This window comes from Hyla sarda, unplaced genomic scaffold (genome assembly GCF_029499605.1).
Source record: "Hyla sarda isolate aHylSar1 unplaced genomic scaffold, aHylSar1.hap1 scaffold_1652, whole genome shotgun sequence".
Classification (NCBI taxonomy): Eukaryota; Metazoa; Chordata; class Amphibia; order Anura; family Hylidae; genus Hyla; species Hyla sarda.
In genome coordinates, this window is record NW_026608291.1 from 1 (window position 1) to 25,355 (window position 25,355).

A 25,355-nucleotide genomic window follows, 5' to 3' on the forward strand; every position below is an offset into this window, starting at 1 on the left:
TATGTGACTATGGAGCTGTTTGGTGATGTCGTCTATTACGGCCTTCATAGAAGCAACAGGAGATTGTTGCATCCATCTTGAACCCTCAGAACTACAGTGCTATGATGTCACTCACTTCCACAGGCCTTGCAGAGTGTAAACAACAACAACCCAGCTTTGTTGTGTATGTAACCATAGGGATTTGTGATGTCACCTAGAACCTTCACAGCAGCGACAGCTTTATGAGGAGCATCAGCACTGCTCTGCCTGAGCAGAACCATCACCGCCATAGGTTGTCAAATAACCCGGATTTAACCCACACAGGTAAGTCCAATGGGGTGCAGGCATGTCCTCTATGCTTACAGCTTCCCGTGGGTGTTGGTTTGATACCGTTTGGGGACAGCCAAGGAGGCATCTGCAGGCAACAAAGGTAGGTGTGTGCTTGTGTGTGTGTTTCCTATGCAGATCCTAAGCCCAGTGTCACATGCAAGTAGGAGGAGTAAGAAGGGTTCCTGGCAAATCCGGGTTATGGATTGCATTTAAAAAGGCCCCGTGGGAGTGCAATGGGCCCCTGTCTTGCTGCTTAGCAATAATGGTATGGGTTTAGGTTCTGCTGTGTGTACTGGTGGTTGACTGCCCCCCAGCCCAGAGTGTGCATGGAAAATTGTCTGGCAGCCTCCCTGACAGCAAGCAGTGATAGTGCCCATGAAGGGGACCTTGTTGGGCCCGCCCCTTTCACGGTTATCGCTTCTCGGCCTTTTGGCTAAGATCAAGTGTAGTATCTGTTCTTATCAGTTTAATATCTGATACGTCCCCTATCTGGGGACCATATATTAAATGGATTTTTGAGAACGGGGGCCGATTTCGAAGCTTGCTTCCGTCGCCCTATGCATTGACCCGATATGGCAGTATCTTCGGGTACAGTGCACCACCCCCTTACAGGGTTAAAAAGAAAGATTCCTACTTTCATTGCTACCTGCTTGCTGGCTAGCCAGCTAGCCAGCCCTGTGGGCCTTGCTGCTGCTGCAGCCAAAAAACAAAAGGTGGTGCTGCTGCTGCTTCTGCTGCTTCTGCTTCTGCTTGTGTCTGGCCCCTGTTGGAGCGTCCAGGCACAGGACTTCTGCTGCTGCTGACTAAATGGCCTCCTTAATTGGATCATTTGAGTAGCCAGCACACCTGTGCAGGTAGGGCATGACATGATAGGCAGCTGCCTTGATAGCGGGTGGGTGCTGAATGTTCCTAATTGACAAAATAAGATTAATGCTTATGAAGAAATATAAAATCTCATCCCTTCCCCAATATCGCGCCACACCCCTACCCCTTAATTCCCTGGTTGAACTTGATGGACATATGTCTTTTTTCGACCGTACTAACTATGTAACTATGTAACATAACATGGGGGGGGGGTCTCCTGGCTGTTCACACAGGTGTGTCATTGCTGTACATTGACCATGCATTGCTTCTGTGGTATTGCAAAGGCAAAGACAAATGCTTCCAGCCATCCATTGCACTAATGGATTGGTCATCAGCTGGCTGTCTATGTCCCGCATCAATATAGACCAAAGTACAGAGGGTTAGGCTATGCTATTGTGCACCTACCTGATGCATCAGAAGGTGCGAGGCCCTTGCTAAATTCTGTGCACAGACTTTGAGATCTATGCTTTAGACTGTATCTAAACCTGCTCCAACATGGACTGACATTCTGGCCTACTTTCAGCCGATGCGACTTGTCTGTCGCTGAACAGTCGCTTTTTATGTATTCAGCACCTATGTATAATGTTGTAAAAATGCTCTAGAAGCTAAAGTCGCAGAAATGTCACACATATTTGGCCTGCAACTTTCTGTGCGACAAATTCAGACAGGAAAAATCTGTATAAATCCTTAGAAAATTATCCCCCAGTGTCTCCATCTGCTGGCGGTATTGAATAAGCATTGCTGCACTGATGGGGTATGCATTAGACGAAAAAAAAGAAGAAAAAGAAGAATAATACGCCCAGAAAAGAGGCGAAAAGGAGAAAAACGTAAAAAAACGTGAAAAAAAAGTAAGAGGAAGAGAAGGGAAAAAAAGGTGGAAATGGGTTTAAAAGTGATTTCGGCGGAGAAATATATATATATATATATATATATATATATATATATATATATATGCGCACACACACACATAGATATAAACGTATTCTCCGTTGAGATATTGCAGCCGCTGCTGTGTCCAGGCCCAGGAGCCTTAGCACTGTGCTGTGATGTCACTCAATACCACTGACATCACTAGGTGTAAACAACATCTCTCCTTTGCTGTGTATGTGACTATGGAGCTGTTTGGTGATGTCGTCTATTATGGCCTTCATAGAAGCAACAGGAGATTGTTGCATCCATCTTGAACCCTCAGAACTACAGTGCTATGATGTCACTCACTTCCACAGGCCTTGCAGAGTGTAAACAACAACAACCCAGCTTTGTTGTGTATGTAACCATAGGGATTTGTGATGTCACCTAGAACCTTCACAGCAGCGACAGCTTTATGAGGAGCATCAGCACTGCTCTGCCTGAGCAGAACCATCACCGCCATAGGTTGTCAAATAACCCGGATTTAACCCACACAGGTAAGTCCAATGGGGTGCAGGCATGTCCTCTATGCTTACAGCTTCCCGTGGGTGTTGGTTTGATACCGTTTGGGGACAGCCAAGGAGGCATCTGCAGGCAACAAAGGTAGGTGTGTGCTTGTGTGTGTGTTTCCTATGCAGATCCTAAGCCCAGTGTCACATGCAAGTAGGAGGAGTAAGAAGGGTTCCTGGCAAATCCGGGTTATGGATTGCATTTAAAAAGGCCCCGTGGGAGTGCAATGGGCCCCTGTCTTGCTGCTTAGCAATAATGGTATGGGTTTAGGTTCTGCTGTGTGTACTGGTGGTTGACTGCCCCCCAGCCCAGAGTGTGCATGGAAAATTGTCTGGCAGCCTCCCTGACAGCAAGCAGTGATAGTGCCCATGAAGGGGACCTTGTTGGGCCCGCCCCTTTCACGGTTATCGCTTCTCGGCCTTTTGGCTAAGATCAAGTGTAGTATCTGTTCTTATCAGTTTAATATCTGATACGTCCCCTATCTGGGGACCATATATTAAATGGATTTTTGAGAACGGGGGCCGATTTCGAAGCTTGCTTCCGTCGCCCTATGCATTGACCCGATATGGCAGTATCTTCGGGTACAGTGCACCACCCCCTTACAGGGTTAAAAAGAAAGATTCCTACTTTCATTGCTACCTGCTTGCTGGCTAGCCAGCTAGCCAGCCCTGTGGGCCTTGCTGCTGCTGCAGCCAAAAAACAAAAGGTGGTGCTGCTGCTGCTTCTGCTGCTTCTGCTTCTGCTTGTGTCTGGCCCCTGTTGGAGCGTCCAGGCACAGGACTTCTGCTGCTGCTGACTAAATGGCCTCCTTAATTGGATCATTTGAGTAGCCAGCACACCTGTGCAGGTAGGGCATGACATGATAGGCAGCTGCCTTGATAGCGGGTGGGTGCTGAATGTTCCTAATTGACAAAATAAGATTAATGCTTATGAAGAAATATAAAATCTCATCCCTTCCCCAATATCGCGCCACACCCCTACCCCTTAATTCCCTGGTTGAACTTGATGGACATATGTCTTTTTTCGACCGTACTAACTATGTAACTATGTAACATAACATGGGGGGGGGGGGTCTCCTGGCTGTTCACACAGGTGTGTCATTGCTGTACATTGACCATGCATTGCTTCTGTGGTATTGCAAAGGCAAAGACAAATGCTTCCAGCCATCCATTGCACTAATGGATTGGTCATCAGCTGGCTGTCTATGTCCCGCATCAATATAGACCAAAGTACAGAGGGTTAGGCTATGCTATTGTGCACCTACCTGATGCATCAGAAGGTGCGAGGCCCTTGCTAAATTCTGTGCACAGACTTTGAGATCTATGCTTTAGACTGTATCTAAACCTGCTCCAACATGGACTGACATTCTGGCCTACTTTCAGCCGATGCGACTTGTCTGTCGCTGAACAGTCGCTTTTTATGTATTCAGCACCTATGTATAATGTTGTAAAAATGCTCTAGAAGCTAAAGTCGCAGAAATGTCACACATATTTGGCCTGCAACTTTCTGTGCGACAAATTCAGACAGGAAAAATCAGTATAAATCCTTAGAAAATTATCCCCCAGTGTCTCCATCTGCTGGCGGTATTGAATAAGCATTGCTGCACTGATGGGGTATGCATTAGACGAAAAAAAAGAAGAAAAAGAAGAATAATACGCCCAGAAAAGAGGCGAAAAGGAGAAAAACGTAAAAAAACGTGAAAAAAAAGTAAGAGGAAGAGAAGGGAAAAAAAGGTGGAAATGGGTTTAAAAGTGATTTCGGCGGAGAAATATATATATATATATATATATATATATATATATATATATATATGCGCACACACACACATAGATATAAACGTATTCTCCGTTGAGATATTGCAGCCGCTGCTGTGTCCAGGCCCAGGAGCCTTAGCACTGTGCTGTGATGTCACTCAATACCACTGACATCACTAGGTGTAAACAACATCTCTCCTTTGCTGTGTATGTGACTATGGAGCTGTTTGGTGATGTCGTCTATTACGGCCTTCATAGAAGCAACAGGAGATTGTTGCATCCATCTTGAACCCTCAGAACTACAGTGCTATGATGTCACTCACTTCCACAGGCCTTGCAGAGTGTAAACAACAACAACCCAGCTTTGTTGTGTATGTAACCATAGGGATTTGTGATGTCACCTAGAACCTTCACAGCAGCGACAGCTTTATGAGGAGCATCAGCACTGCTCTGCCTGAGCAGAACCATCACCGCCATAGGTTGTCAAATAACCCGGATTTAACCCACACAGGTAAGTCCAATGGGGTGCAGGCATGTCCTCTATGCTTACAGCTTCCCGTGGGTGTTGGTTTGATACCGTTTGGGGACAGCCAAGGAGGCATCTGCAGGCAACAAAGGTAGGTGTGTGCTTGTGTGTGTGTTTCCTATGCAGATCCTAAGCCCAGTGTCACATGCAAGTAGGAGGAGTAAGAAGGGTTCCTGGCAAATCCGGGTTATGGATTGCATTTAAAAAGGCCCCGTGGGAGTGCAATGGGCCCCTGTCTTGCTGCTTAGCAATAATGGTATGGGTTTAGGTTCTGCTGTGTGTACTGGTGGTTGACTGCCCCCCAGCCCAGAGTGTGCATGGAAAATTGTCTGGCAGCCTCCCTGACAGCAAGCAGTGATAGTGCCCATGAAGGGGACCTTGTTGGGCCCGCCCCTTTCACGGTTATCGCTTCTCGGCCTTTTGGCTAAGATCAAGTGTAGTATCTGTTCTTATCAGTTTAATATCTGATACGTCCCCTATCTGGGGACCATATATTAAATGGATTTTTGAGAACGGGGGCCGATTTCGAAGCTTGCTTCCGTCGCCCTATGCATTGACCCGATATGGCAGTATCTTCGGGTACAGTGCACCACCCCCTTACAGGGTTAAAAAGAAAGATTCCTACTTTCATTGCTACCTGCTTGCTGGCTAGCCAGCTAGCCAGCCCTGTGGGCCTTGCTGCTGCTGCAGCCAAAAAACAAAAGGTGGTGCTGCTGCTGCTGCTTCTGCTGCTTCTGCTTGTGTCTGGCCCCTGTTGGAGCGTCCAGGCACAGGACTTCTGCTGCTGCTGACTAAATGGCCTCCTTAATTGGATCATTTGAGTAGCCAGCACACCTGTGCAGGTAGGGCATGACATGATAGGCAGCTGCCTTGATAGCGGGTGGGTGCTGAATGTTCCTAATTGACAAAATAAGATTAATGCTTATGAAGAAATATAAAATCTCATCCCTTCCCCAATATCGCGCCACACCCCTACCCCTTAATTCCCTGGTTGAACTTGATGGACATATGTCTTTTTTCGACCGTACTAACTATGTAACTATGTAACATAACATGGGGGGGGGGTCTCCTGGCTGTTCACACAGGTGTGTCATTGCTGTACATTGACCATGCATTGCTTCTGTGGTATTGCAAAGGCAAAGACAAATGCTTCCAGCCATCCATTGCACTAATGGATTGGTCATCAGCTGGCTGTCTATGTCCCGCATCAATATAGACCAAAGTACAGAGGGTTAGGCTATGCTATTGTGCACCTACCTGATGCATCAGAAGGTGCGAGGCCCTTGCTAAATTCTGTGCACAGACTTTGAGATCTATGCTTTAGACTGTATCTAAACCTGCTCCAACATGGACTGACATTCTGGCCTACTTTCAGCCGATGCGACTTGTCTGTCGCTGAACAGTCGCTTTTTATGTATTCAGCACCTATGTATAATGTTGTAAAAATGCTCTAGAAGCTAAAGTCGCAGAAATGTCACACATATTTGGCCTGCAACTTTCTGTGCGACAAATTCAGACAGGAAAAATCAGTATAAATCCTTAGAAAATTATCCCCCAGTGTCTCCATCTGCTGGCGGTATTGAATAAGCATTGCTGCACTGATGGGGTATGCATTAGACGAAAAAAAAGAAGAAAAAGAAGAATAATACGCCCAGAAAAGAGGCGAAAAGGAGAAAAACGTAAAAAAACGTGAAAAAAAAGTAAGAGGAAGAGAAGGGAAAAAAAGGTGGAAATGGGTTTAAAAGTGATTTCGGCGGAGAAATATATATATATATATATATATATATATATATATATATATATATATGCGCACACACACACATAGATATAAACGTATTCTCCGTTGAGATATTGCAGCCGCTGCTGTGTCCAGGCCCAGGAGCCTTAGCACTGTGCTGTGATGTCACTCAATACCACTGACATCACTAGGTGTAAACAACATCTCTCCTTTGCTGTGTATGTGACTATGGAGCTGTTTGGTGATGTCGTCTATTACGGCCTTCATAGAAGCAACAGGAGATTGTTGCATCCATCTTGAACCCTCAGAACTACAGTGCTATGATGTCACTCACTTCCACAGGCCTTGCAGAGTGTAAACAACAACAACCCAGTTTTGTTGTGTATGTAACCATAGGGATTTGTGATGTCACCTAGAACCTTCACAGCAGCGACAGCTTTATGAGGAGCATCAGCACTGCTCTGCCTGAGCAGAACCATCACCGCCATAGGTTGTCAAATAACCCGGATTTAACCCACACAGGTAAGTCCAATGGGGTGCAGGCATGTCCTCTATGCTTACAGCTTCCCGTGGGTGTTGGTTTGATACCGTTTGGGGACAGCCAAGGAGGCATCTGCAGGCAACAAAGGTAGGTGTGTGCTTGTGTGTGTGTTTCCTATGCAGATCCTAAGCCCAGTGTCACATGCAAGTAGGAGGAGTAAGAAGGGTTCCTGGCAAATCCGGGTTATGGATTGCATTTAAAAAGGCCCCGTGGGAGTGCAATGGGCCCCTGTCTTGCTGCTTAGCAATAATGGTATGGGTTTAGGTTCTGCTGTGTGTACTGGTGGTTGACTGCCCCCCAGCCCAGAGTGTGCATGGAAAATTGTCTGGCAGCCTCCCTGACAGCAAGCAGTGATAGTGCCCATGAAGGGGACCTTGTTGGGCCCGCCCCTTTCACGGTTATCGCTTCTCGGCCTTTTGGCTAAGATCAAGTGTAGTATCTGTTCTTATCAGTTTAATATCTGATACGTCCCCTATCTGGGGACCATATATTAAATGGATTTTTGAGAACGGGGGCCGATTTCGAAGCTTGCTTCCGTCGCCCTATGCATTGACCCGATATGGCAGTATCTTCGGGTACAGTGCACCACCCCCTTACAGGGTTAAAAAGAAAGATTCCTACTTTCATTGCTACCTGCTTGCTGGCTAGCCAGCTAGCCAGCCCTGTGGGCCTTGCTGCTGCTGCAGCCAAAAAACAAAAGGTGGTGCTGCTGCTGCTTCTGCTGCTTCTGCTTCTGCTTGTGTCTGGCCCCTGTTGGAGCGTCCAGGCACAGGACTTCTGCTGCTGCTGACTAAATGGCCTCCTTAATTGGATCATTTGAGTAGCCAGCACACCTGTGCAGGTAGGGCATGACATGATAGGCAGCTGCCTTGATAGCGGGTGGGTGCTGAATGTTCCTAATTGACAAAATAAGATTAATGCTTATGAAGAAATATAAAATCTCATCCCTTCCCCAATATCGCGCCACACCCCTACCCCTTAATTCCCTGGTTGAACTTGATGGACATATGTCTTTTTTCGACCGTACTAACTATGTAACTATGTAACATAACATGGGGGGGGGGGGTCTCCTGGCTGTTCACACAGGTGTGTCATTGCTGTACATTGACCATGCATTGCTTCTGTGGTATTGCAAAGGCAAAGACAAATGCTTCCAGCCATCCATTGCACTAATGGATTGGTCATCAGCTGGCTGTCTATGTCCCGCATCAATATAGACCAAAGTACAGAGGGTTAGGCTATGCTATTGTGCACCTACCTGATGCATCAGAAGGTGCGAGGCCCTTGCTAAATTCTGTGCACAGACTTTGAGATCTATGCTTTAGACTGTATCTAAACCTGCTCCAACATGGACTGACATTCTGGCCTACTTTCAGCCGATGCGACTTGTCTGTCGCTGAACAGTCGCTTTTTATGTATTCAGCACCTATGTATAATGTTGTAAAAATGCTCTAGAAGCTAAAGTCGCAGAAATGTCACACATATTTGGCCTGCAACTTTCTGTGCGACAAATTCAGACAGGAAAAATCAGTATAAATCCTTAGAAAATTATCCCCCAGTGTCTCCATCTGCTGGCGGTATTGAATAAGCATTGCTGCACTGATGGGGTATGCATTAGACGAAAAAAAAGAAGAAAAAGAAGAATAATACGCCCAGAAAAGAGGCGAAAAGGAGAAAAACGTAAAAAAACGTGAAAAAAAAGTAAGAGGAAGAGAAGGGAAAAAAAGGTGGAAATGGGTTTAAAAGTGATTTCGGCGGAGAAATATATATATATATATATATATATATATATATATATATATATGCGCACACACACACATAGATATAAACGTATTCTCCGTTGAGATATTGCAGCCGCTGCTGTGTCCAGGCCCAGGAGCCTTAGCACTGTGCTGTGATGTCACTCAATACCACTGACATCACTAGGTGTAAACAACATCTCTCCTTTGCTGTGTATGTGACTATGGAGCTGTTTGGTGATGTCGTCTATTACGGCCTTCATAGAAGCAACAGGAGATTGTTGCATCCATCTTGAACCCTCAGAACTACAGTGCTATGATGTCACTCACTTCCACAGGCCTTGCAGAGTGTAAACAACAACAACCCAGCTTTGTTGTGTATGTAACCATAGGGATTTGTGATGTCACCTAGAACCTTCACAGCAGCGACAGCTTTATGAGGAGCATCAGCACTGCTCTGCCTGAGCAGAACCATCACCGCCATAGGTTGTCAAATAACCCGGATTTAACCCACACAGGTAAGTCCAATGGGGTGCAGGCATGTCCTCTATGCTTACAGCTTCCCGTGGGTGTTGGTTTGATACCGTTTGGGGACAGCCAAGGAGGCATCTGCAGGCAACAAAGGTAGGTGTGTGCTTGTGTGTGTGTTTCCTATGCAGATCCTAAGCCCAGTGTCACATGCAAGTAGGAGGAGTAAGAAGGGTTCCTGGCAAATCCGGGTTATGGATTGCATTTAAAAAGGCCCCGTGGGAGTGCAATGGGCCCCTGTCTTGCTGCTTAGCAATAATGGTATGGGTTTAGGTTCTGCTGTGTGTACTGGTGGTTGACTGCCCCCCATCCCAGAGTGTGCATGGAAAATTGTCTGGCAGCCTCCCTGACAGCAAGCAGTGATAGTGCCCATGAAGGGGACCTTGTTGGGCCCGCCCCTTTCACGGTTATCGCTTCTCGGCCTTTTGGCTAAGATCAAGTGTAGTATCTGTTCTTATCAGTTTAATATCTGATACGTCCCCTATCTGGGGACCATATATTAAATGGATTTTTGAGAACGGGGGCCGATTTCGAAGCTTGCTTCCGTCGCCCTATGCATTGACCCGATATGGCAGTATCTTCGGGTACAGTGCACCACCCCCTTACAGGGTTAAAAAGAAAGATTCCTACTTTCATTGCTACCTGCTTGCTGGCTAGCCAGCTAGCCAGCCCTGTGGGCCTTGCTGCTGCTGCAGCCAAAAAACAAAAGGTGGTGCTGCTGCTGCTTCTGCTGCTTCTGCTTCTGCTTGTGTCTGGCCCCTGTTGGAGCGTCCAGGCACAGGACTTCTGCTGCTGCTGACTAAATGGCCTCCTTAATTGGATCATTTGAGTAGCCAGCACACCTGTGCAGGTAGGGCATGACATGATAGGCAGCTGCCTTGATAGCGGGTGGGTGCTGAATGTTCCTAATTGACAAAATAAGATTAATGCTTATGAAGAAATATAAAATCTCATCCCTTCCCCAATATCGCGCCACACCCCTACCCCTTAATTCCCTGGTTGAACTTGATGGACATATGTCTTTTTTCGACCGTACTAACTATGTAACTATGTAACATAACATGGGGGGGGGGGTCTCCTGGCTGTTCACACAGGTGTGTCATTGCTGTACATTGACCATGCATTGCTTCTGTGGTATTGCAAAGGCAAAGACAAATGCTTCCAGCCATCCATTGCACTAATGGATTGGTCATCAGCTGGCTGTCTATGTCCCGCATCAATATAGACCAAAGTACAGAGGGTTAGGCTATGCTATTGTGCACCTACCTGATGCATCAGAAGGTGCGAGGCCCTTGCTAAATTCTGTGCACAGACTTTGAGATCTATGCTTTAGACTGTATCTAAACCTGCTCCAACATGGACTGACATTCTGGCCTACTTTCAGCCGATGCGACTTGTCTGTCGCTGAACAGTCGCTTTTTATGTATTCAGCACCTATGTATAATGTTGTAAAAATGCTCTAGAAGCTAAAGTCGCAGAAATGTCACACATATTTGGCCTGCAACTTTCTGTGCGACAAATTCAGACAGGAAAAATCAGTATAAATCCTTAGAAAATTATCCCCCAGTGTCTCCATCTGCTGGCGGTATTGAATAAGCATTGCTGCACTGATGGGGTATGCATTAGACGAAAAAAAAGAAGAAAAAGAAGAATAATACGCCCAGAAAAGAGGCGAAAAGGAGAAAAACGTAAAAAAACGTGAAAAAAAAGTAAGAGGAAGAGAAGGGAAAAAAAGGTGGAAATGGGTTTAAAAGTGATTTCGGCGGAGAAATATATATATATATATATATATATATATATATATATATATATATGCGCACACACACACATAGATATAAACGTATTCTCCGTTGAGATATTGCAGCCGCTGCTGTGTCCAGGCCCAGGAGCCTTAGCACTGTGCTGTGATGTCACTCAATACCACTGACATCACTAGGTGTAAACAACATCTCTCCTTTGCTGTGTATGTGACTATGGAGCTGTTTGGTGATGTCGTCTATTACGGCCTTCATAGAAGCAACAGGAGATTGTTGCATCCATCTTGAACCCTCAGAACTACAGTGCTATGATGTCACTCACTTCCACAGGCCTTGCAGAGTGTAAACAACAACAACCCAGCTTTGTTGTGTATGTAACCATAGGGATTTGTGATGTCACCTAGAACCTTCACAGCAGCGACAGCTTTATGAGGAGCATCAGCACTGCTCTGCCTGAGCAGAACCATCACCGCCATAGGTTGTCAAATAACCCGGATTTAACCCACACAGGTAAGTCCAATGGGGTGCAGGCATGTCCTCTATGCTTACAGCTTCCCGTGGGTGTTGGTTTGATACCGTTTGGGGACAGCCAAGGAGGCATCTGCAGGCAACAAAGGTAGGTGTGTGCTTGTGTGTGTGTTTCCTATGCAGATCCTAAGCCCAGTGTCACATGCAAGTAGGAGGAGTAAGAAGGGTTCCTGGCAAATCCGGGTTATGGATTGCATTTAAAAAGGCCCCGTGGGAGTGCAATGGGCCCCTGTCTTGCTGCTTAGCAATAATGGTATGGGTTTAGGTTCTGCTGTGTGTACTGGTGGTTGACTGCCCCCCAGCCCAGAGTGTGCATGGAAAATTGTCTGGCAGCCTCCCTGACAGCAAGCAGTGATAGTGCCCATGAAGGGGACCTTGTTGGGCCCGCCCCTTTCACGGTTATCGCTTCTCGGCCTTTTGGCTAAGATCACGTGTGGATTTCTGTGCGTGGTTTGGGTTGAAAGGAGTGGTGATCGGGGCCCTCTTTACGGGGGGCCCTGGATTGTTGCTGAGCTGCGATCGTGGGTTTTACCTGCAAAAATGAGCGAGAAGGCGCGTGGACTTGAGGACACGGTGCGGATCTACGTTCCTGGCGAGCACCGGGGGACGATCGGACTTGACCAAATCGTTGTGGAGATTCTTCGCAAGCTTGATTACCTACAGGTATGGAATGTATTGGCTATACAGGATTTTCCTAGGCAAGGAATTTATGATATTACTTTTTGTGGTTCTGAGATTTGCCAGAGAGTCTATATGGATCTTGAAGAAATGAAGAGGAAAAGTGAGCCTGCTATAATGAAGAAGATTAAAGTGGAACCGTTATTTATGAATACAACAAAGGTAGTAATTGTCCACATGTATAATCCTAAGGTTTCTGATGAAATGGTTACAAACTTTTTGTTCCGGTATTGCGAGGAAGTGAAATTTATAGGAAGACTTAAGAACAAGTTTGGGTACTTTAATTGTAAGAGAAAGTTTATTGTAAAATTTAAAAAAGATGAAGGAATGCAAGATGGAAGGAAGAGCATACCACAGGTGTTTTCTATCGGAGGAGAGAGAGGTTTCTGCTTTTATGAAGGCCAGTTGCAATATTGTAGAAAGTGCCATGCCTATGGCCATGTGCAGGATTATTGCCCTGAGAAAGGAGAATGTTGCAGAAATTGTGGGAAAACTGGTCATGAAGCAAGTATTTGTACAGAGAAGAAGACATGTGATATCTGTGGAAGTGAGGAACATTTGGCAAGAGGCTGTGATATGTGGTATAAAAAGAAGAGAAGTTATGCTGATGCAGCTGGGAATAGAGGAGAACAAAGAGAAAAAGGGGGAGGGAGGTTTGTTCCTGGAGTTGGTGAGAGTGTGAGTGTGAGTGTTAATGTGGCACAGATGGCTGAGGAAAGTTCTGTGATAGTGGAGCACATTAGTACTCAGGAGAGATCAGGGGAGGAGGGTGTTTCCACTGCTGTGACTGGTGAGGAGACAGGTGTGGGAGGTGAATTTACCTTGGTGAAAAAGAAAAAAGCAAAAAAAGTGAAAGTGGTGGAGAAAATTGAGACAGTGTATGGTGATGTTCTTTCTAGTGAAGAGGCTATGGATGATATTGAATGTCCAAACCCAATTGTGGGGGAGGAGGAGGGAATGGAAGTTGTTGGGTCATCTCAGAGATCTCTAACACCTGGTCAGAGAGTTTCTCGCAGTAAGGAAGAAGAGGAGGAGGAAGATGAGGATGTGCAGGTTGTGAATAAAAGGTGTAAGACAGGGAGCTGGTCTGAGGATCAGGAAGCCCTTGTTCTTGGTAGTGATAATGAAATAGACAGGGACTCTAACATAGGGTCGCCTGATTGTTTTGCAAGTTTACATAGGAAAGTTGAAGGCCAAAATGTTAATTTCTAAGTTAAGATGGATTTTAAAGCATTTGGTTTTCTTTTCCTAGTTGTTATGACTTTGGTTGTAACAACTATTAATGTAAGAAGTATTGAGTCTGAAATTAGGAGAGCTGCAATTTTTGATATTCTTGAGAATGTTAGAAGTGATGTGATATGTTTACAGGAGTGTGCAATAAAGTCAGCACCTTATGCAAATGAGTGGAAGTGTGGGCAGTCCTTCTGGTCCACATGTGCAGAAAACAAAAATGAAGGTGTTGGGATTTTATTGCGAAACAGGGACATTAAAGTTTTAAATTGCCAAACTTTAGTACCTGGTCGTTGTATGGTTTTAATTTTTGAGGTTTTGGGCCAGAGGATGAGAATTTTTAATGTGTATGCTCCAGCAGAAAAACAAGCACGTTTGTCTTTTTTAGAGTCCCTTAAGTTTTTTATCCCTGGTCGTGAAGATACTATTATTGTTGGCGATTTTAACTGCATTAGATCCGTCAATGATCGTGAGAGCTCTGCTGAGGTTAGAACTGATATTACTTCCAATGTTTTAAATCAATTTATTCAAGACTTGCATTTTACTGATGTTGGACTGATGGTTAGAACTGATGAAAGATATACGTACATATCAGATAGTGGCCGCTGTAAATCCCGGATCGATTACATCCTGGTCTCTGATGGGATTAAGGTGGTCCGGTGCAATCAAATGATGTCAACTTTCTCAGACCACAAGATGGTGTCGGCTGAGATAAGTGTCACAGAGTCCCTTCATTTTGGGAGGGGGCTCTGGAAATTAAATGTAAGTCTATTGGAAGATGAGGAAGTAATGGCTGGTTTTAATCATGTGTTTTTATCCTGTGTTTCTAAACAACCTGATTTTAGTAATGTCTTAGTGTGGTGGGAATGGGCTAAAGGAGAGTTTTCTAATTTCTTTAAGATGTTTTGCATAAAGAGAGCACAAGAGAAGAGGAGGAGTGATGAAAGGCTTGTATCCCGGTTAGAGACTCTCTATAAGTTTAAACGTGTTGGTGTGGAGGTGGAGGATGAGATTGTTAAGGTGAAGGGGGAGATGAAAAAAAGGTTGTTGGAAAAGGGAAGGAATATTGTATATAAGTCTAAAGTGCAGCACCTAGAAGAAAATGAGCAGTGTACACGGTATTTCTTTAAAAAATGTTTTAATGCTAAAGGTGTTTTTAAATCTGTTTTTACCCCTACGGGGGAAGTTTTTGGAGAGGAGATGGTGAAGGAGATTGGCAGATTTTATGAGACACTCTTTAGTAATAAGAGCAGAGCCAGTGAGACGGAGATGAATGATTATTGTAATATTTTGGAGAATAATGTTCCTGTTGAAAAAGTAGATTTTTTGATTGATGATGTTAGTGAAGGGGAGATCAAGCAGGCCCTGGATAAGATGGCCAAAGGGAAGACACCAGGCTGTGATGGTCTCCCCGCTGAGTTTTATTCCGCGTTCTGGAATATTTTAAGTAAAGAGTTTACACGGGTGGTGCAATATGTTTTTAACTCAGGTGTTTTAGCTGAATCTATGAAGAAAGGGGTCATAACATTAATTCATAAAAAAGGTGATGGCAGAGATCTTAAAAATTGGAGACCTATAACTTTATTAAATTGTGACTACAAGATAATTGCTAAGATTGTGGCTAATAGACTGAGTGATGTAGTGGACCACCTTGTGGGAGAATACCAAGTTTGTGCAGTACCGAAAAGAAAAATAACAGATAATTTATTGCTTTTAAGAGACTCTATTTATTACAGTAACTTTAACAAGAATGCACTGTTTGTTGAGTCCATAGATTTCGAAAAGGCTTATGATAAGGTTGCACATGATTTTATGTTCATTGCTTTAAAACACTTAGGTATTCCAGAAAAGTTATTATCTGTTATTATGAGTTTTTATCATGGGGTGACAAGTCAGATTTTAGTAAATGGGCATGTGGGGCCTGCTTTTAATGTCTTGTCTGGAGTCAGACAGGGATGCCCACTCTCCCCAATTCTGTTTATATGCGTTATAGAGGGCCTGTTGAAGAATGTGCAGAAAGATAAATGTGTGAGTGGTGTTTTTATTCCAGGTAGTGATGGTAGTAAGTTAAAGGTTTTAAGTTATATGGACGATGTGGTTTTTACTTGTACATCCCAAGCAGATCTCAACAGAGTAAATTTGCATGTGAGGATTTTTTGTTGTGTGGCTGGGATGAATGTGAACTGGGGGAAGTGCCAATTATGCAGTTTTGGGAACCAAGAGAATATAGTAGTGGATGGTGTTAAGGAAAAAGAAGACATTGAAGTGCTAGGAGTGATATTTGATAAAGACCTCAAAGGAAAGAAAAGTTATGAGACTTTGGACAGTAAAATTGAGAAGAAGCTATCCTTCTGGAGGTTAAGGAACTTGTCACTTAAAGGGAAAGTTCTTATCATTAAGTCTGTAATCCTACCGCTTCTCTTGTATACGGCTATGGTGCTTCCTCCAGGGAAGTTATGGACTAGGAGAGTCACAAGGAAGCTTTTTGTGTTCTTCTGGGGGTCTAAGATGGAGAAAATGAGAAGAGAAGAAGTGATGAAGAGTATGAATTTGGGCGGATATAACTTTCCAAACATTGATCTGTTTTTAAAGGTGCACTATTTTCTTTTAATTTTTAAATTGATACAGTGCAATAATAGGGCGGCAGACATGAGTAAATACCTTGCAGGATGGTTGTTTTCCAAATGGGGCTGGTGTGAGAGGGATTTGAGGAGACCCATAGCACATGTGATACCTACCTTCTATGTGCTCCTCAGGTCTTTCAATGATCAATTTGGTTTGAGCTCTTTAGGTGAACCTAATAAAAAGAAAATAGAACAAGAAATAAGGAAAAATGAGAGATTATATGAAGTACCATTCTGCACTAATGCTCAGTCTGTGAAGATTTGGAAGTTTTTTAAAGTTATTGGACTATCAAACAGACAAAAAGACGTTAGTTGGATGTCCTTTCATGGCTGCCTCCCAACCCGATCTTTTTTAAATGGAAGAGGTTTGAGAATAAGTGACAGATGCCCAAGAGAGGGTTGTGGAGGTAGAGAAGACTTAGTGCACCTTTATTGGGACTGTTTTTATGCAAAAGAATTTTTTATGTTTTTAAAGAAGTTTTTAATCCAACTCACTGGATATAACAGTTTTTCTTTTGAGAAAGTTTTTATTGGTCAAGATCTTAGTAAAAAGGAAGATACACGTACTAATTGGATTCTTTTTTCTGTTTTTAAAGAGGTTTTATGGGACTCACGCAATTTGCTTGTTTTTAAAAATGTTGTTATTTCTCCGAGGGAATTGAAAAGATTGTTTTTAGGAAGGATTTTTACTATCTTTCTACTGGACAAAAAGAGAATTGGTGAAGAAGAAGCGGAGAAAATCTGGATGCATACACGATGGAAAAATTTATAAGAAGTACGTAAAGGAGAAAGCTGTAAGTTTTTGACCAATTTCTGTGATTGTTTTTGACATGTTTTTTTGTTTTGTTGTTTGGTCACTTTTTCTTGGCACTCGGTTCCCTTAGTTAGTTTTTTCCGTATGATGTTTTTTCAGATATTGTTTTAAGTGACGAGTCTTGGTAGGTGACCTGATGATCGTCCAAACAATAGTCTGTAACTGAGGAAAAAAAAAAAAAAAAAAAAAAAAAAAAATCTGTTCTTATCAGTTTAATATCTGATACGTCCCCTATCTGGGGACCATATATTAAATGGATTTTTGAGAACGGGGGCCGATTTCGAAGCTTGCTTCCGTCGCCCTATGCATTGACCCGATATGGCAGTATCTTCGGGTACAGTGCACCACCCCCTTACAGGGTTAAAAAGAAAGATTCCTACTTTCATTGCTACCTGCTTGCTGGCTAGCCAGCTAGCCAGCCCTGTGGGCCTTGCTGCTGCTGCAGCCAAAAAACAAAAGGTGGTGCTGCTGCTGCTTCTGCTGCTTCTGCTTCTGCTTGTGTCTGGCCCCTGTTGGAGCGTCCAGGCACAGGACTTCTGCTGCTGCTGACTAAATGGCCTCCTTAATTGGATCATTTGAGTAGCCAGCACACCTGTGCAGGTAGGGCATGACATGATAGGCAGCTGCCTTGATAGCGGGTGGGTGCTGAATGTTCCTAATTGACAAAATAAGATTAATGCTTATGAAGAAATATAAAATCTCATCCCTTCCCCAATATCGCGCCACACCCCTACCCCTTAATTCCCTGGTTGAACTTGATGGACATATGTCTTTTTTCGACCGTACTAACTATGTAACTATGTAACATAACATGGGGGGGGGGGTCTCCTGGCTGTTCACACAGGTGTGTCATTGCTGTACATTGACCATGCATTGCTTCTGTGGTATTGCAAAGGCAAAGACAAATGCTTCCAGCCATCCATTGCACTAATGGATTGGTCATCAGCTGGCTGTCTATGTCCCGCATCAATATAGACCAAAGTACAGAGGGTTAGGCTATGCTATTGTGCACCTACCTGATGCATCAGAAGGTGCGAGGCCCTTGCTAAATTCTGTGCACAGACTTTGAGATCTATGCTTTAGACTGTATCTAAACCTGCTCCAACATGGACTGACATTCTGGCCTACTTTCAGCCGATGCGACTTGTCTGTCGCTGAACAGTCGCTTTTTATGTATTCAGCACCTATGTATAATGTTGTAAAAATGCTCTAGAAGCTAAAGTCGCAGAAATGTCACACATATTTGGCCTGCAACTTTCTGTGCGACAAATTCAGACAGGAAAAATCAGTATAAATCCTTAGAAAATTATCCCCCAGTGTCTCCATCTGCTGGCGGTATTGAATAAGCATTGCTGCACTGATGGGGTATGCATTAGACGAAAAAAAAGAAGAAAAAGAAGAATAATACGCCCAGAAAAGAGGCGAAAAGGAGAAAAACGTAAAAAAACGTGAAAAAAAAGTAAGAGGAAGAGAAGGGAAAAAAAGGTGGAAATGGGTTTAAAAGTGATTTCGGCGGAGAAATATATATATATATATATATATATATATATATATATATATATATGCGCACACACACACATAGATATAAACGTATTCTCCGTTGAGATATTGCAGCCGCTGCTGTGTCCAGGCCCAGGAGCCTTAGCACTGTGCTGTGATGTCACTCAATACCACTGACATCACTAGGTGTAAACAACATCTCTCCTTTGCTGTGTATGTGACTATGGAGCTGTTTGGTGATGTCGTCTATTACGGCCTTCATAGAAGCAACAGGAGATTGTTGCATCCATCTTGAACCCTCAGAACTACAGTGCTATGATGTCACTCACTTCCACAGGCCTTGCAGAGTGTAAACAACAACAACCCAGCTTTGTTGTGTATGTAACCATAGGGATTTGTGATGTCACCTAGAACCTTCACAGCAGCGACAGCTTTATGAGGAGCATCAGCACTGCTCTGCCTGAGCAGAACCATCACCGCCATAGGTTGTCAAATAACCCGGATTTAACCCACACAGGTAAGTCCAATGGGGTGCAGGCATGTCCTCTATGCTTACAGCTTCCCGTGGGTGTTGGTTTGATACCGTTTGGGGACAGCCAAGGAGGCATCTGCAGGCAACAAAGGTAGGTGTGTGCTTGTGTGTGTGTTTCCTATGCAGATCCTAAGCCCAGTGTCACATGCAAGTAGGAGGAGTAAGAAGGGTTCCTGGCAAATCCGGGTTATGGATTGCATTTAAAAAGGCCCCGTGGGAGTGCAATGGGCCCCTGTCTTGCTGCTTAGCAATAATGGTATGGGTTTAGGTTCTGCTGTGTGTACTGGTGGTTGACTGCCCCCCAGCCCAGAGTGTGCATGGAAAATTGTCTGGCAGCCTCCCTGACAGCAAGCAGTGATAGTGCCCATGAAGGGGACCTTGTTGGGCCCGCCCCTTTCACGGTTATCGCTTCTCGGCCTTTTGGCTAAGATCAAGTGTAGTATCTGTTCTTATCAGTTTAATATCTGATACGTCCCCTATCTGGGGACCATATATTAAATGGATTTTTGAGAACGGGGGCCGATTTCGAAGCTTGCTTCCGTCGCCCTATGCATTGACCCGATATGGCAGTATCTTCGGGTACAGTGCACCACCCCCTTACAGGGTTAAAAAGAAAGATTCCTACTTTCATTGCTACCTGCTTGCTGGCTAGCCAGCTAGCCAGCCCTGTGGGCCTTGCTGCTGCTGCAGCCAAAAAACAAAAGGTGGTGCTGCTGCTGCTTCTGCTGCTTCTGCTTCTGCTTGTGTCTGGCCCCTGTTGGAGCGTCCAGGCACAGGACTTCTGCTGCTGCTGACTAAATGGCCTCCTTAATTGGATCATTTGAGTAGCCAGCACACCTGTGCAGGTAGGGCATGACATGATAGGCAGCTGCCTTGATAGCGGGTGGGTGCTGAATGTTCCTAATTGACAAAATAAGATTAATGCTTATGAAGAAATATAAAATCTCATCCCTTCCCCAATATCGCGCCACACCCCTACCCCTTAATTCCCTGGTTGAACTTGATGGACATATGTCTTTTTTCGACCGTACTAACTATGTAACTATGTAACATAACATGGGGGGGGGGGTCTCCTGGCTGTTCACACAGGTGTGTCATTGCTGTACATTGACCATGCATTGCTTCTGTGGTATTGCAAAGGCAAAGACAAATGCTTCCAGCCATCCATTGCACTAATGGATTGGTCATCAGCTGGCTGTCTATGTCCCGCATCAATATAGACCAAAGTACAGAGGGTTAGGCTATGCTATTGTGCACCTACCTGATGCATCAGAAGGTGCGAGGCCCTTGCTAAATTCTGTGCACAGACTTTGAGATCTATGCTTTAGACTGTATCTAAACCTGCTCCAACATGGACTGACATTCTGGCCTACTTTCAGCCGATGCGACTTGTCTGTCGCTGAACAGTCGCTTTTTATGTATTCAGCACCTATGTATAATGTTGTAAAAATGCTCTAGAAGCTAAAGTCGCAGAAATGTCACACATATTTGGCCTGCAACTTTCTGTGCGACAAATTCAGACAGGAAAAATCAGTATAAATCCTTAGAAAATTATCCCCCAGTGTCTCCATCTGCTGGCGGTATTGAATAAGCATTGCTGCACTGATGGGGTATGCATTAGACGAAAAAAAAGAAGAAAAAGAAGAATAATACGCCCAGAAAAGAGGCGAAAAGGAGAAAAACGTAAAAAAACGTGAAAAAAAAGTAAGAGGAAGAGAAGGGAAAAAAAGGTGGAAATGGGTTTAAAAGTGATTTCGGCGGAGAAATATATATATATATATATATATATATATATATATATATATATATATATGCGCACACACACACATAGATATAAACGTATTCTCCGTTGAGATATTGCAGCCGCTGCTGTGTCCAGGCCCAGGAGCCTTAGCACTGTGCTGTGATGTCACTCAATACCACTGACATCACTAGGTGTAAACAACATCTCTCCTTTGCTGTGTATGTGACTATGGAGCTGTTTGGTGATGTCGTCTATTACGGCCTTCATAGAAGCAACAGGAGATTGTTGCATCCATCTTGAACCCTCAGAACTACAGTGCTATGATGTCACTCACTTCCACAGGCCTTGCAGAGTGTAAACAACAACAACCCAGCTTTGTTGTGTATGTAACCATAGGGATTTGTGATGTCACCTAGAACCTTCACAGCAGCGACAGCTTTATGAGGAGCATCAGCACTGCTCTGCCTGAGCAGAACCATCACCGCCATAGGTTGTCAAATAACCCGGATTTAACCCACACAGGTAAGTCCAATGGGGTGCAGGCATGTCCTCTATGCTTACAGCTTCCCGTGGGTGTTGGTTTGATACCGTTTGGGGACAGCCAAGGAGGCATCTGCAGGCAACAAAGGTAGGTGTGTGCTTGTGTGTGTGTTTCCTATGCAGATCCTAAGCCCAGTGTCACATGCAAGTAGGAGGAGTAAGAAGGGTTCCTGGCAAATCCGGGTTATGGATTGCATTTAAAAAGGCCCCGTGGGAGTGCAATGGGCCCCTGTCTTGCTGCTTAGCAATAATGGTATGGGTTTAGGTTCTGCTGTGTGTACTGGTGGTTGACTGCCCCCCAGCCCAGAGTGTGCATGGAAAATTGTCTGGCAGCCTCCCTGACAGCAAGCAGTGATAGTGCCCATGAAGGGGACCTTGTTGGGCCCGCCCCTTTCACGGTTATCGCTTCTCGGCCTTTTGGCTAAGATCAAGTGTAGTATCTGTTCTTATCAGTTTAATATCTGATACGTCCCCTATCTGGGGACCATATATTAAATGGATTTTTGAGAACGGGGGCCGATTTCGAAGCTTGCTTCCGTCGCCCTATGCATTGACCCGATATGGCAGTATCTTCGGGTACAGTGCACCACCCCCTTACAGGGTTAAAAAGAAAGATTCCTACTTTCATTGCTACCTGCTTGCTGGCTAGCCAGCTAGCCAGCCCTGTGGGCCTTGCTGCTGCTGCAGCCAAAAAACAAAAGGTGGTGCTGCTGCTGCTTCTGCTGCTTCTGCTTCTGCTTGTGTCTGGCCCCTGTTGGAGCGTCCAGGCACAGGACTTCTGCTGCTGCTGACTAAATGGCCTCCTTAATTGGATCATTTGAGTAGCCAGCACACCTGTGCAGGTAGGGCATGACATGATAGGCAGCTGCCTTGATAGCGGGTGGGTGCTGAATGTTCCTAATTGACAAAATAAGATTAATGCTTATGAAGAAATATAAAATCTCATCCCTTCCCCAATATCGCGCCACACCCCTACCCCTTAATTCCCTGGTTGAACTTGATGGACATATGTCTTTTTTCGACCGTACTAACTATGTAACTATGTAACATAACATGGGGGGGGGGGGTCTCCTGGCTGTTCACACAGGTGTGTCATTGCTGTACATTGACCATGCATTGCTTCTGTGGTATTGCAAAGGCAAAGACAAATGCTTCCAGCCATCCATTGCACTAATGGATTGGTCATCAGCTGGCTGTCTATGTCCCGCATCAATATAGACCAAAGTACAGAGGGTTAGGCTATGCTATTGTGCACCTACCTGATGCATCAGAAGGTGCGAGGCCCTTGCTAAATTCTGTGCACAGACTTTGAGATCTATGCTTTAGACTGTATCTAAACCTGCTCCAACATGGACTGACATTCTGGCCTACTTTCAGCCGATGCGACTTGTCTGTCGCTGAACAGTCGCTTTTTATGTATTCAGCACCTATGTATAATGTTGTAAAAATGCTCTAGAAGCTAAAGTCGCAGAAATGTCACACATATTTGGCCTGCAACTTTCTGTGCGACAAATTCAGACAGGAAAAATCAGTATAAATCCTTAGAAAATTATCCCCCAGTGTCTCCATCTGCTGGCGGTATTGAATAAGCATTGCTGCACTGATGGGGTATGCATTAGACGAAAAAAAAGAAGAAAAAGAAGAATAATACGCCCAGAAAAGAGGCGAAAAGGAGAAAAACGTAAAAAAACGTGAAAAAAAAGTAAGAGGAAGAGAAGGGAAAAAAAGGTGGAAATGGGTTTAAAAGTGATTTCGGCGGAGAAATATATATATATATATATATATATATATATATATATATATATATATATGCGCACACACACACATAGATATAAACGTATTCTCCGTTGAGATATTGCAGCCGCTGCTGTGTCCAGGCCCAGGAGCCTTAGCACTGTGCTGTGATGTCACTCAATACCACTGACATCACTAGGTGTAAACAACATCTCTCCTTTGCTGTGTATGTGACTATGGAGCTGTTTGGTGATGTCGTCTATTACGGCCTTCATAGAAGCAACAGGAGATTGTTGCATCCATCTTGAACCCTCAGAACTACAGTGCTATGATGTCACTCACTTCCACAGGCCTTGCAGAGTGTAAACAACAACAACCCAGCTTTGTTGTGTATGTAACCATAGGGATTTGTGATGTCACCTAGAACCTTCACAGCAGCGACAGCTTTATGAGGAGCATCAGCACTGCTCTGCCTGAGCAGAACCATCACCGCCATAGGTTGTCAAATAACCCGGATTTAACCCACACAGGTAAGTCCAATGGGGTGCAGGCATGTCCTCTATGCTTACAGCTTCCCGTGGGTGTTGGTTTGATACCGTTTGGGGACAGCCAAGGAGGCATCTGCAGGCAACAAAGGTAGGTGTGTGCTTGTGTGTGTGTTTCCTATGCAGATCCTAAGCCCAGTGTCACATGCAAGTAGGAGGAGTAAGAAGGGTTCCTGGCAAATCCGGGTTATGGATTGCATTTAAAAAGGCCCCGTGGGAGTGCAATGGGCCCCTGTCTTGCTGCTTAGCAATAATGGTATGGGTTTAGGTTCTGCTGTGTGTACTGGTGGTTGACTGCCCCCCAGCCCAGAGTGTGCATGGAAAATTGTCTGGCAGCCTCCCTGACAGCAAGCAGTGATAGTGCCCATGAAGGGGACCTTGTTGGGCCCGCCCCTTTCACGGTTATCGCTTCTCGGCCTTTTGGCTAAGATCAAGTGTAGTATCTGTTCTTATCAGTTTAATATCTGATACGTCCCCTATCTGGGGACCATATATTAAATGGATTTTTGAGAACGGGGGCCGATTTCGAAGCTTGCTTCCGTCGCCCTATGCATTGACCCGATATGGCAGTATCTTCGGGTACAGTGCACCACCCCCTTACAGGGTTAAAAAGAAAGATTCCTACTTTCATTGCTACCTGCTTGCTGGCTAGCCAGCTAGCCAGCCCTGTGGGCCTTGCTGCTGCTGCAGCCAAAAAACAAAAGGTGGTGCTGCTGCTGCTTCTGCTGCTTCTGCTTCTGCTTGTGTCTGGCCCCTGTTGGAGCGTCCAGGCACAGGACTTCTGCTGCTGCTGACTAAATGGCCTCCTTAATTGGATCATTTGAGTAGCCAGCACACCTGTGCAGGTAGGGCATGACATGATAGGCAGCTGCCTTGATAGCGGGTGGGTGCTGAATGTTCCTAATTGACAAAATAAGATTAATGCTTATGAAGAAATATAAAATCTCATCCCTTCCCCAATATCGCGCCACACCCCTACCCCTTAATTCCCTGGTTGAACTTGATGGACATATGTCTTTTTTCGACCGTACTAACTATGTAACTATGTAACATAACATGGGGGGGGGGGTCTCCTGGCTGTTCACACAGGTGTGTCATTGCTGTACATTGACCATGCATTGCTTCTGTGGTATTGCAAAGGCAAAGACAAATGCTTCCAGCCATCCATTGCACTAATGGATTGGTCATCAGCTGGCTGTCTATGTCCCGCATCAATATAGACCAAAGTACAGAGGGTTAGGCTATGCTATTGTGCACCTACCTGATGCATCAGAAGGTGCGAGGCCCTTGCTAAATTCTGTGCACAGACTTTGAGATCTATGCTTTAGACTGTATCTAAACCTGCTCCAACATGGACTGACATTCTGGCCTACTTTCAGCCGATGCGACTTGTCTGTCGCTGAACAGTCGCTTTTTATGTATTCAGCACCTATGTATAATGTTGTAAAAATGCTCTAGAAGCTAAAGTCGCAGAAATGTCACACATATTTGGCCTGCAACTTTCTGTGCGACAAATTCAGACAGGAAAAATCAGTATAAATCCTTAGAAAATTATCCCCCAGTGTCTCCATCTGCTGGCGGTATTGAATAAGCATTGCTGCACTGATGGGGTATGCATTAGACGAAAAAAAAGAAGAAAAAGAAGAATAATACGCCCAGAAAAGAGGCGAAAAGGAGAAAAACGTAAAAAAACGTGAAAAAAAAGTAAGAG

The 25,355-nt window shown here is 44.6% G+C and overlaps 9 non-coding genes across 9 annotated transcripts; all 9 read left to right on the plus strand.

The window, feature by feature from the left end:
- Window positions 1-722: 722 nt before the first annotated feature.
- On the plus strand, window positions 723-913 carry LOC130311653 (U2 spliceosomal RNA). Its single transcript, XR_008859970.1, has one exon. It is a non-coding gene; the product is annotated as a U2 spliceosomal RNA (small nuclear RNA).
- A 2,085-nt stretch (window positions 914-2,998) lies between these two features.
- Window positions 2,999-3,189, plus strand: LOC130311665 (U2 spliceosomal RNA). Its single transcript, XR_008859982.1, has one exon. It is a non-coding gene; the product is annotated as a U2 spliceosomal RNA (small nuclear RNA).
- Window positions 3,190-5,276: 2,087 nt separating this feature from the next.
- LOC130311671 (U2 spliceosomal RNA) lies at window positions 5,277-5,467 on the plus strand. Its single transcript, XR_008859989.1, has one exon. It is a non-coding gene; the product is annotated as a U2 spliceosomal RNA (small nuclear RNA).
- A 2,084-nt stretch (window positions 5,468-7,551) lies between these two features.
- LOC130311672 (U2 spliceosomal RNA) lies at window positions 7,552-7,742 on the plus strand. Its single transcript, XR_008859990.1, has one exon. It is a non-coding gene; the product is annotated as a U2 spliceosomal RNA (small nuclear RNA).
- Window positions 7,743-9,827: 2,085 nt separating this feature from the next.
- Window positions 9,828-10,018, plus strand: LOC130311643 (U2 spliceosomal RNA). Its single transcript, XR_008859960.1, has one exon. It is a non-coding gene; the product is annotated as a U2 spliceosomal RNA (small nuclear RNA).
- Window positions 10,019-17,200: 7,182 nt separating this feature from the next.
- On the plus strand, window positions 17,201-17,399 carry LOC130311670 (U2 spliceosomal RNA). The gene has a single exon (XR_008859988.1). It is a non-coding gene; the product is annotated as a U2 spliceosomal RNA (small nuclear RNA).
- A 2,086-nt stretch (window positions 17,400-19,485) lies between these two features.
- Window positions 19,486-19,676, plus strand: LOC130311644 (U2 spliceosomal RNA). Its single transcript, XR_008859961.1, has one exon. It is a non-coding gene; the product is annotated as a U2 spliceosomal RNA (small nuclear RNA).
- A 2,090-nt stretch (window positions 19,677-21,766) lies between these two features.
- Window positions 21,767-21,957, plus strand: LOC130311645 (U2 spliceosomal RNA). Its single transcript, XR_008859962.1, has one exon. It is a non-coding gene; the product is annotated as a U2 spliceosomal RNA (small nuclear RNA).
- A 2,091-nt stretch (window positions 21,958-24,048) lies between these two features.
- Window positions 24,049-24,239, plus strand: LOC130311646 (U2 spliceosomal RNA). The gene has a single exon (XR_008859963.1). It is a non-coding gene; the product is annotated as a U2 spliceosomal RNA (small nuclear RNA).
- Window positions 24,240-25,355: the final 1,116 nt, after the last annotated feature.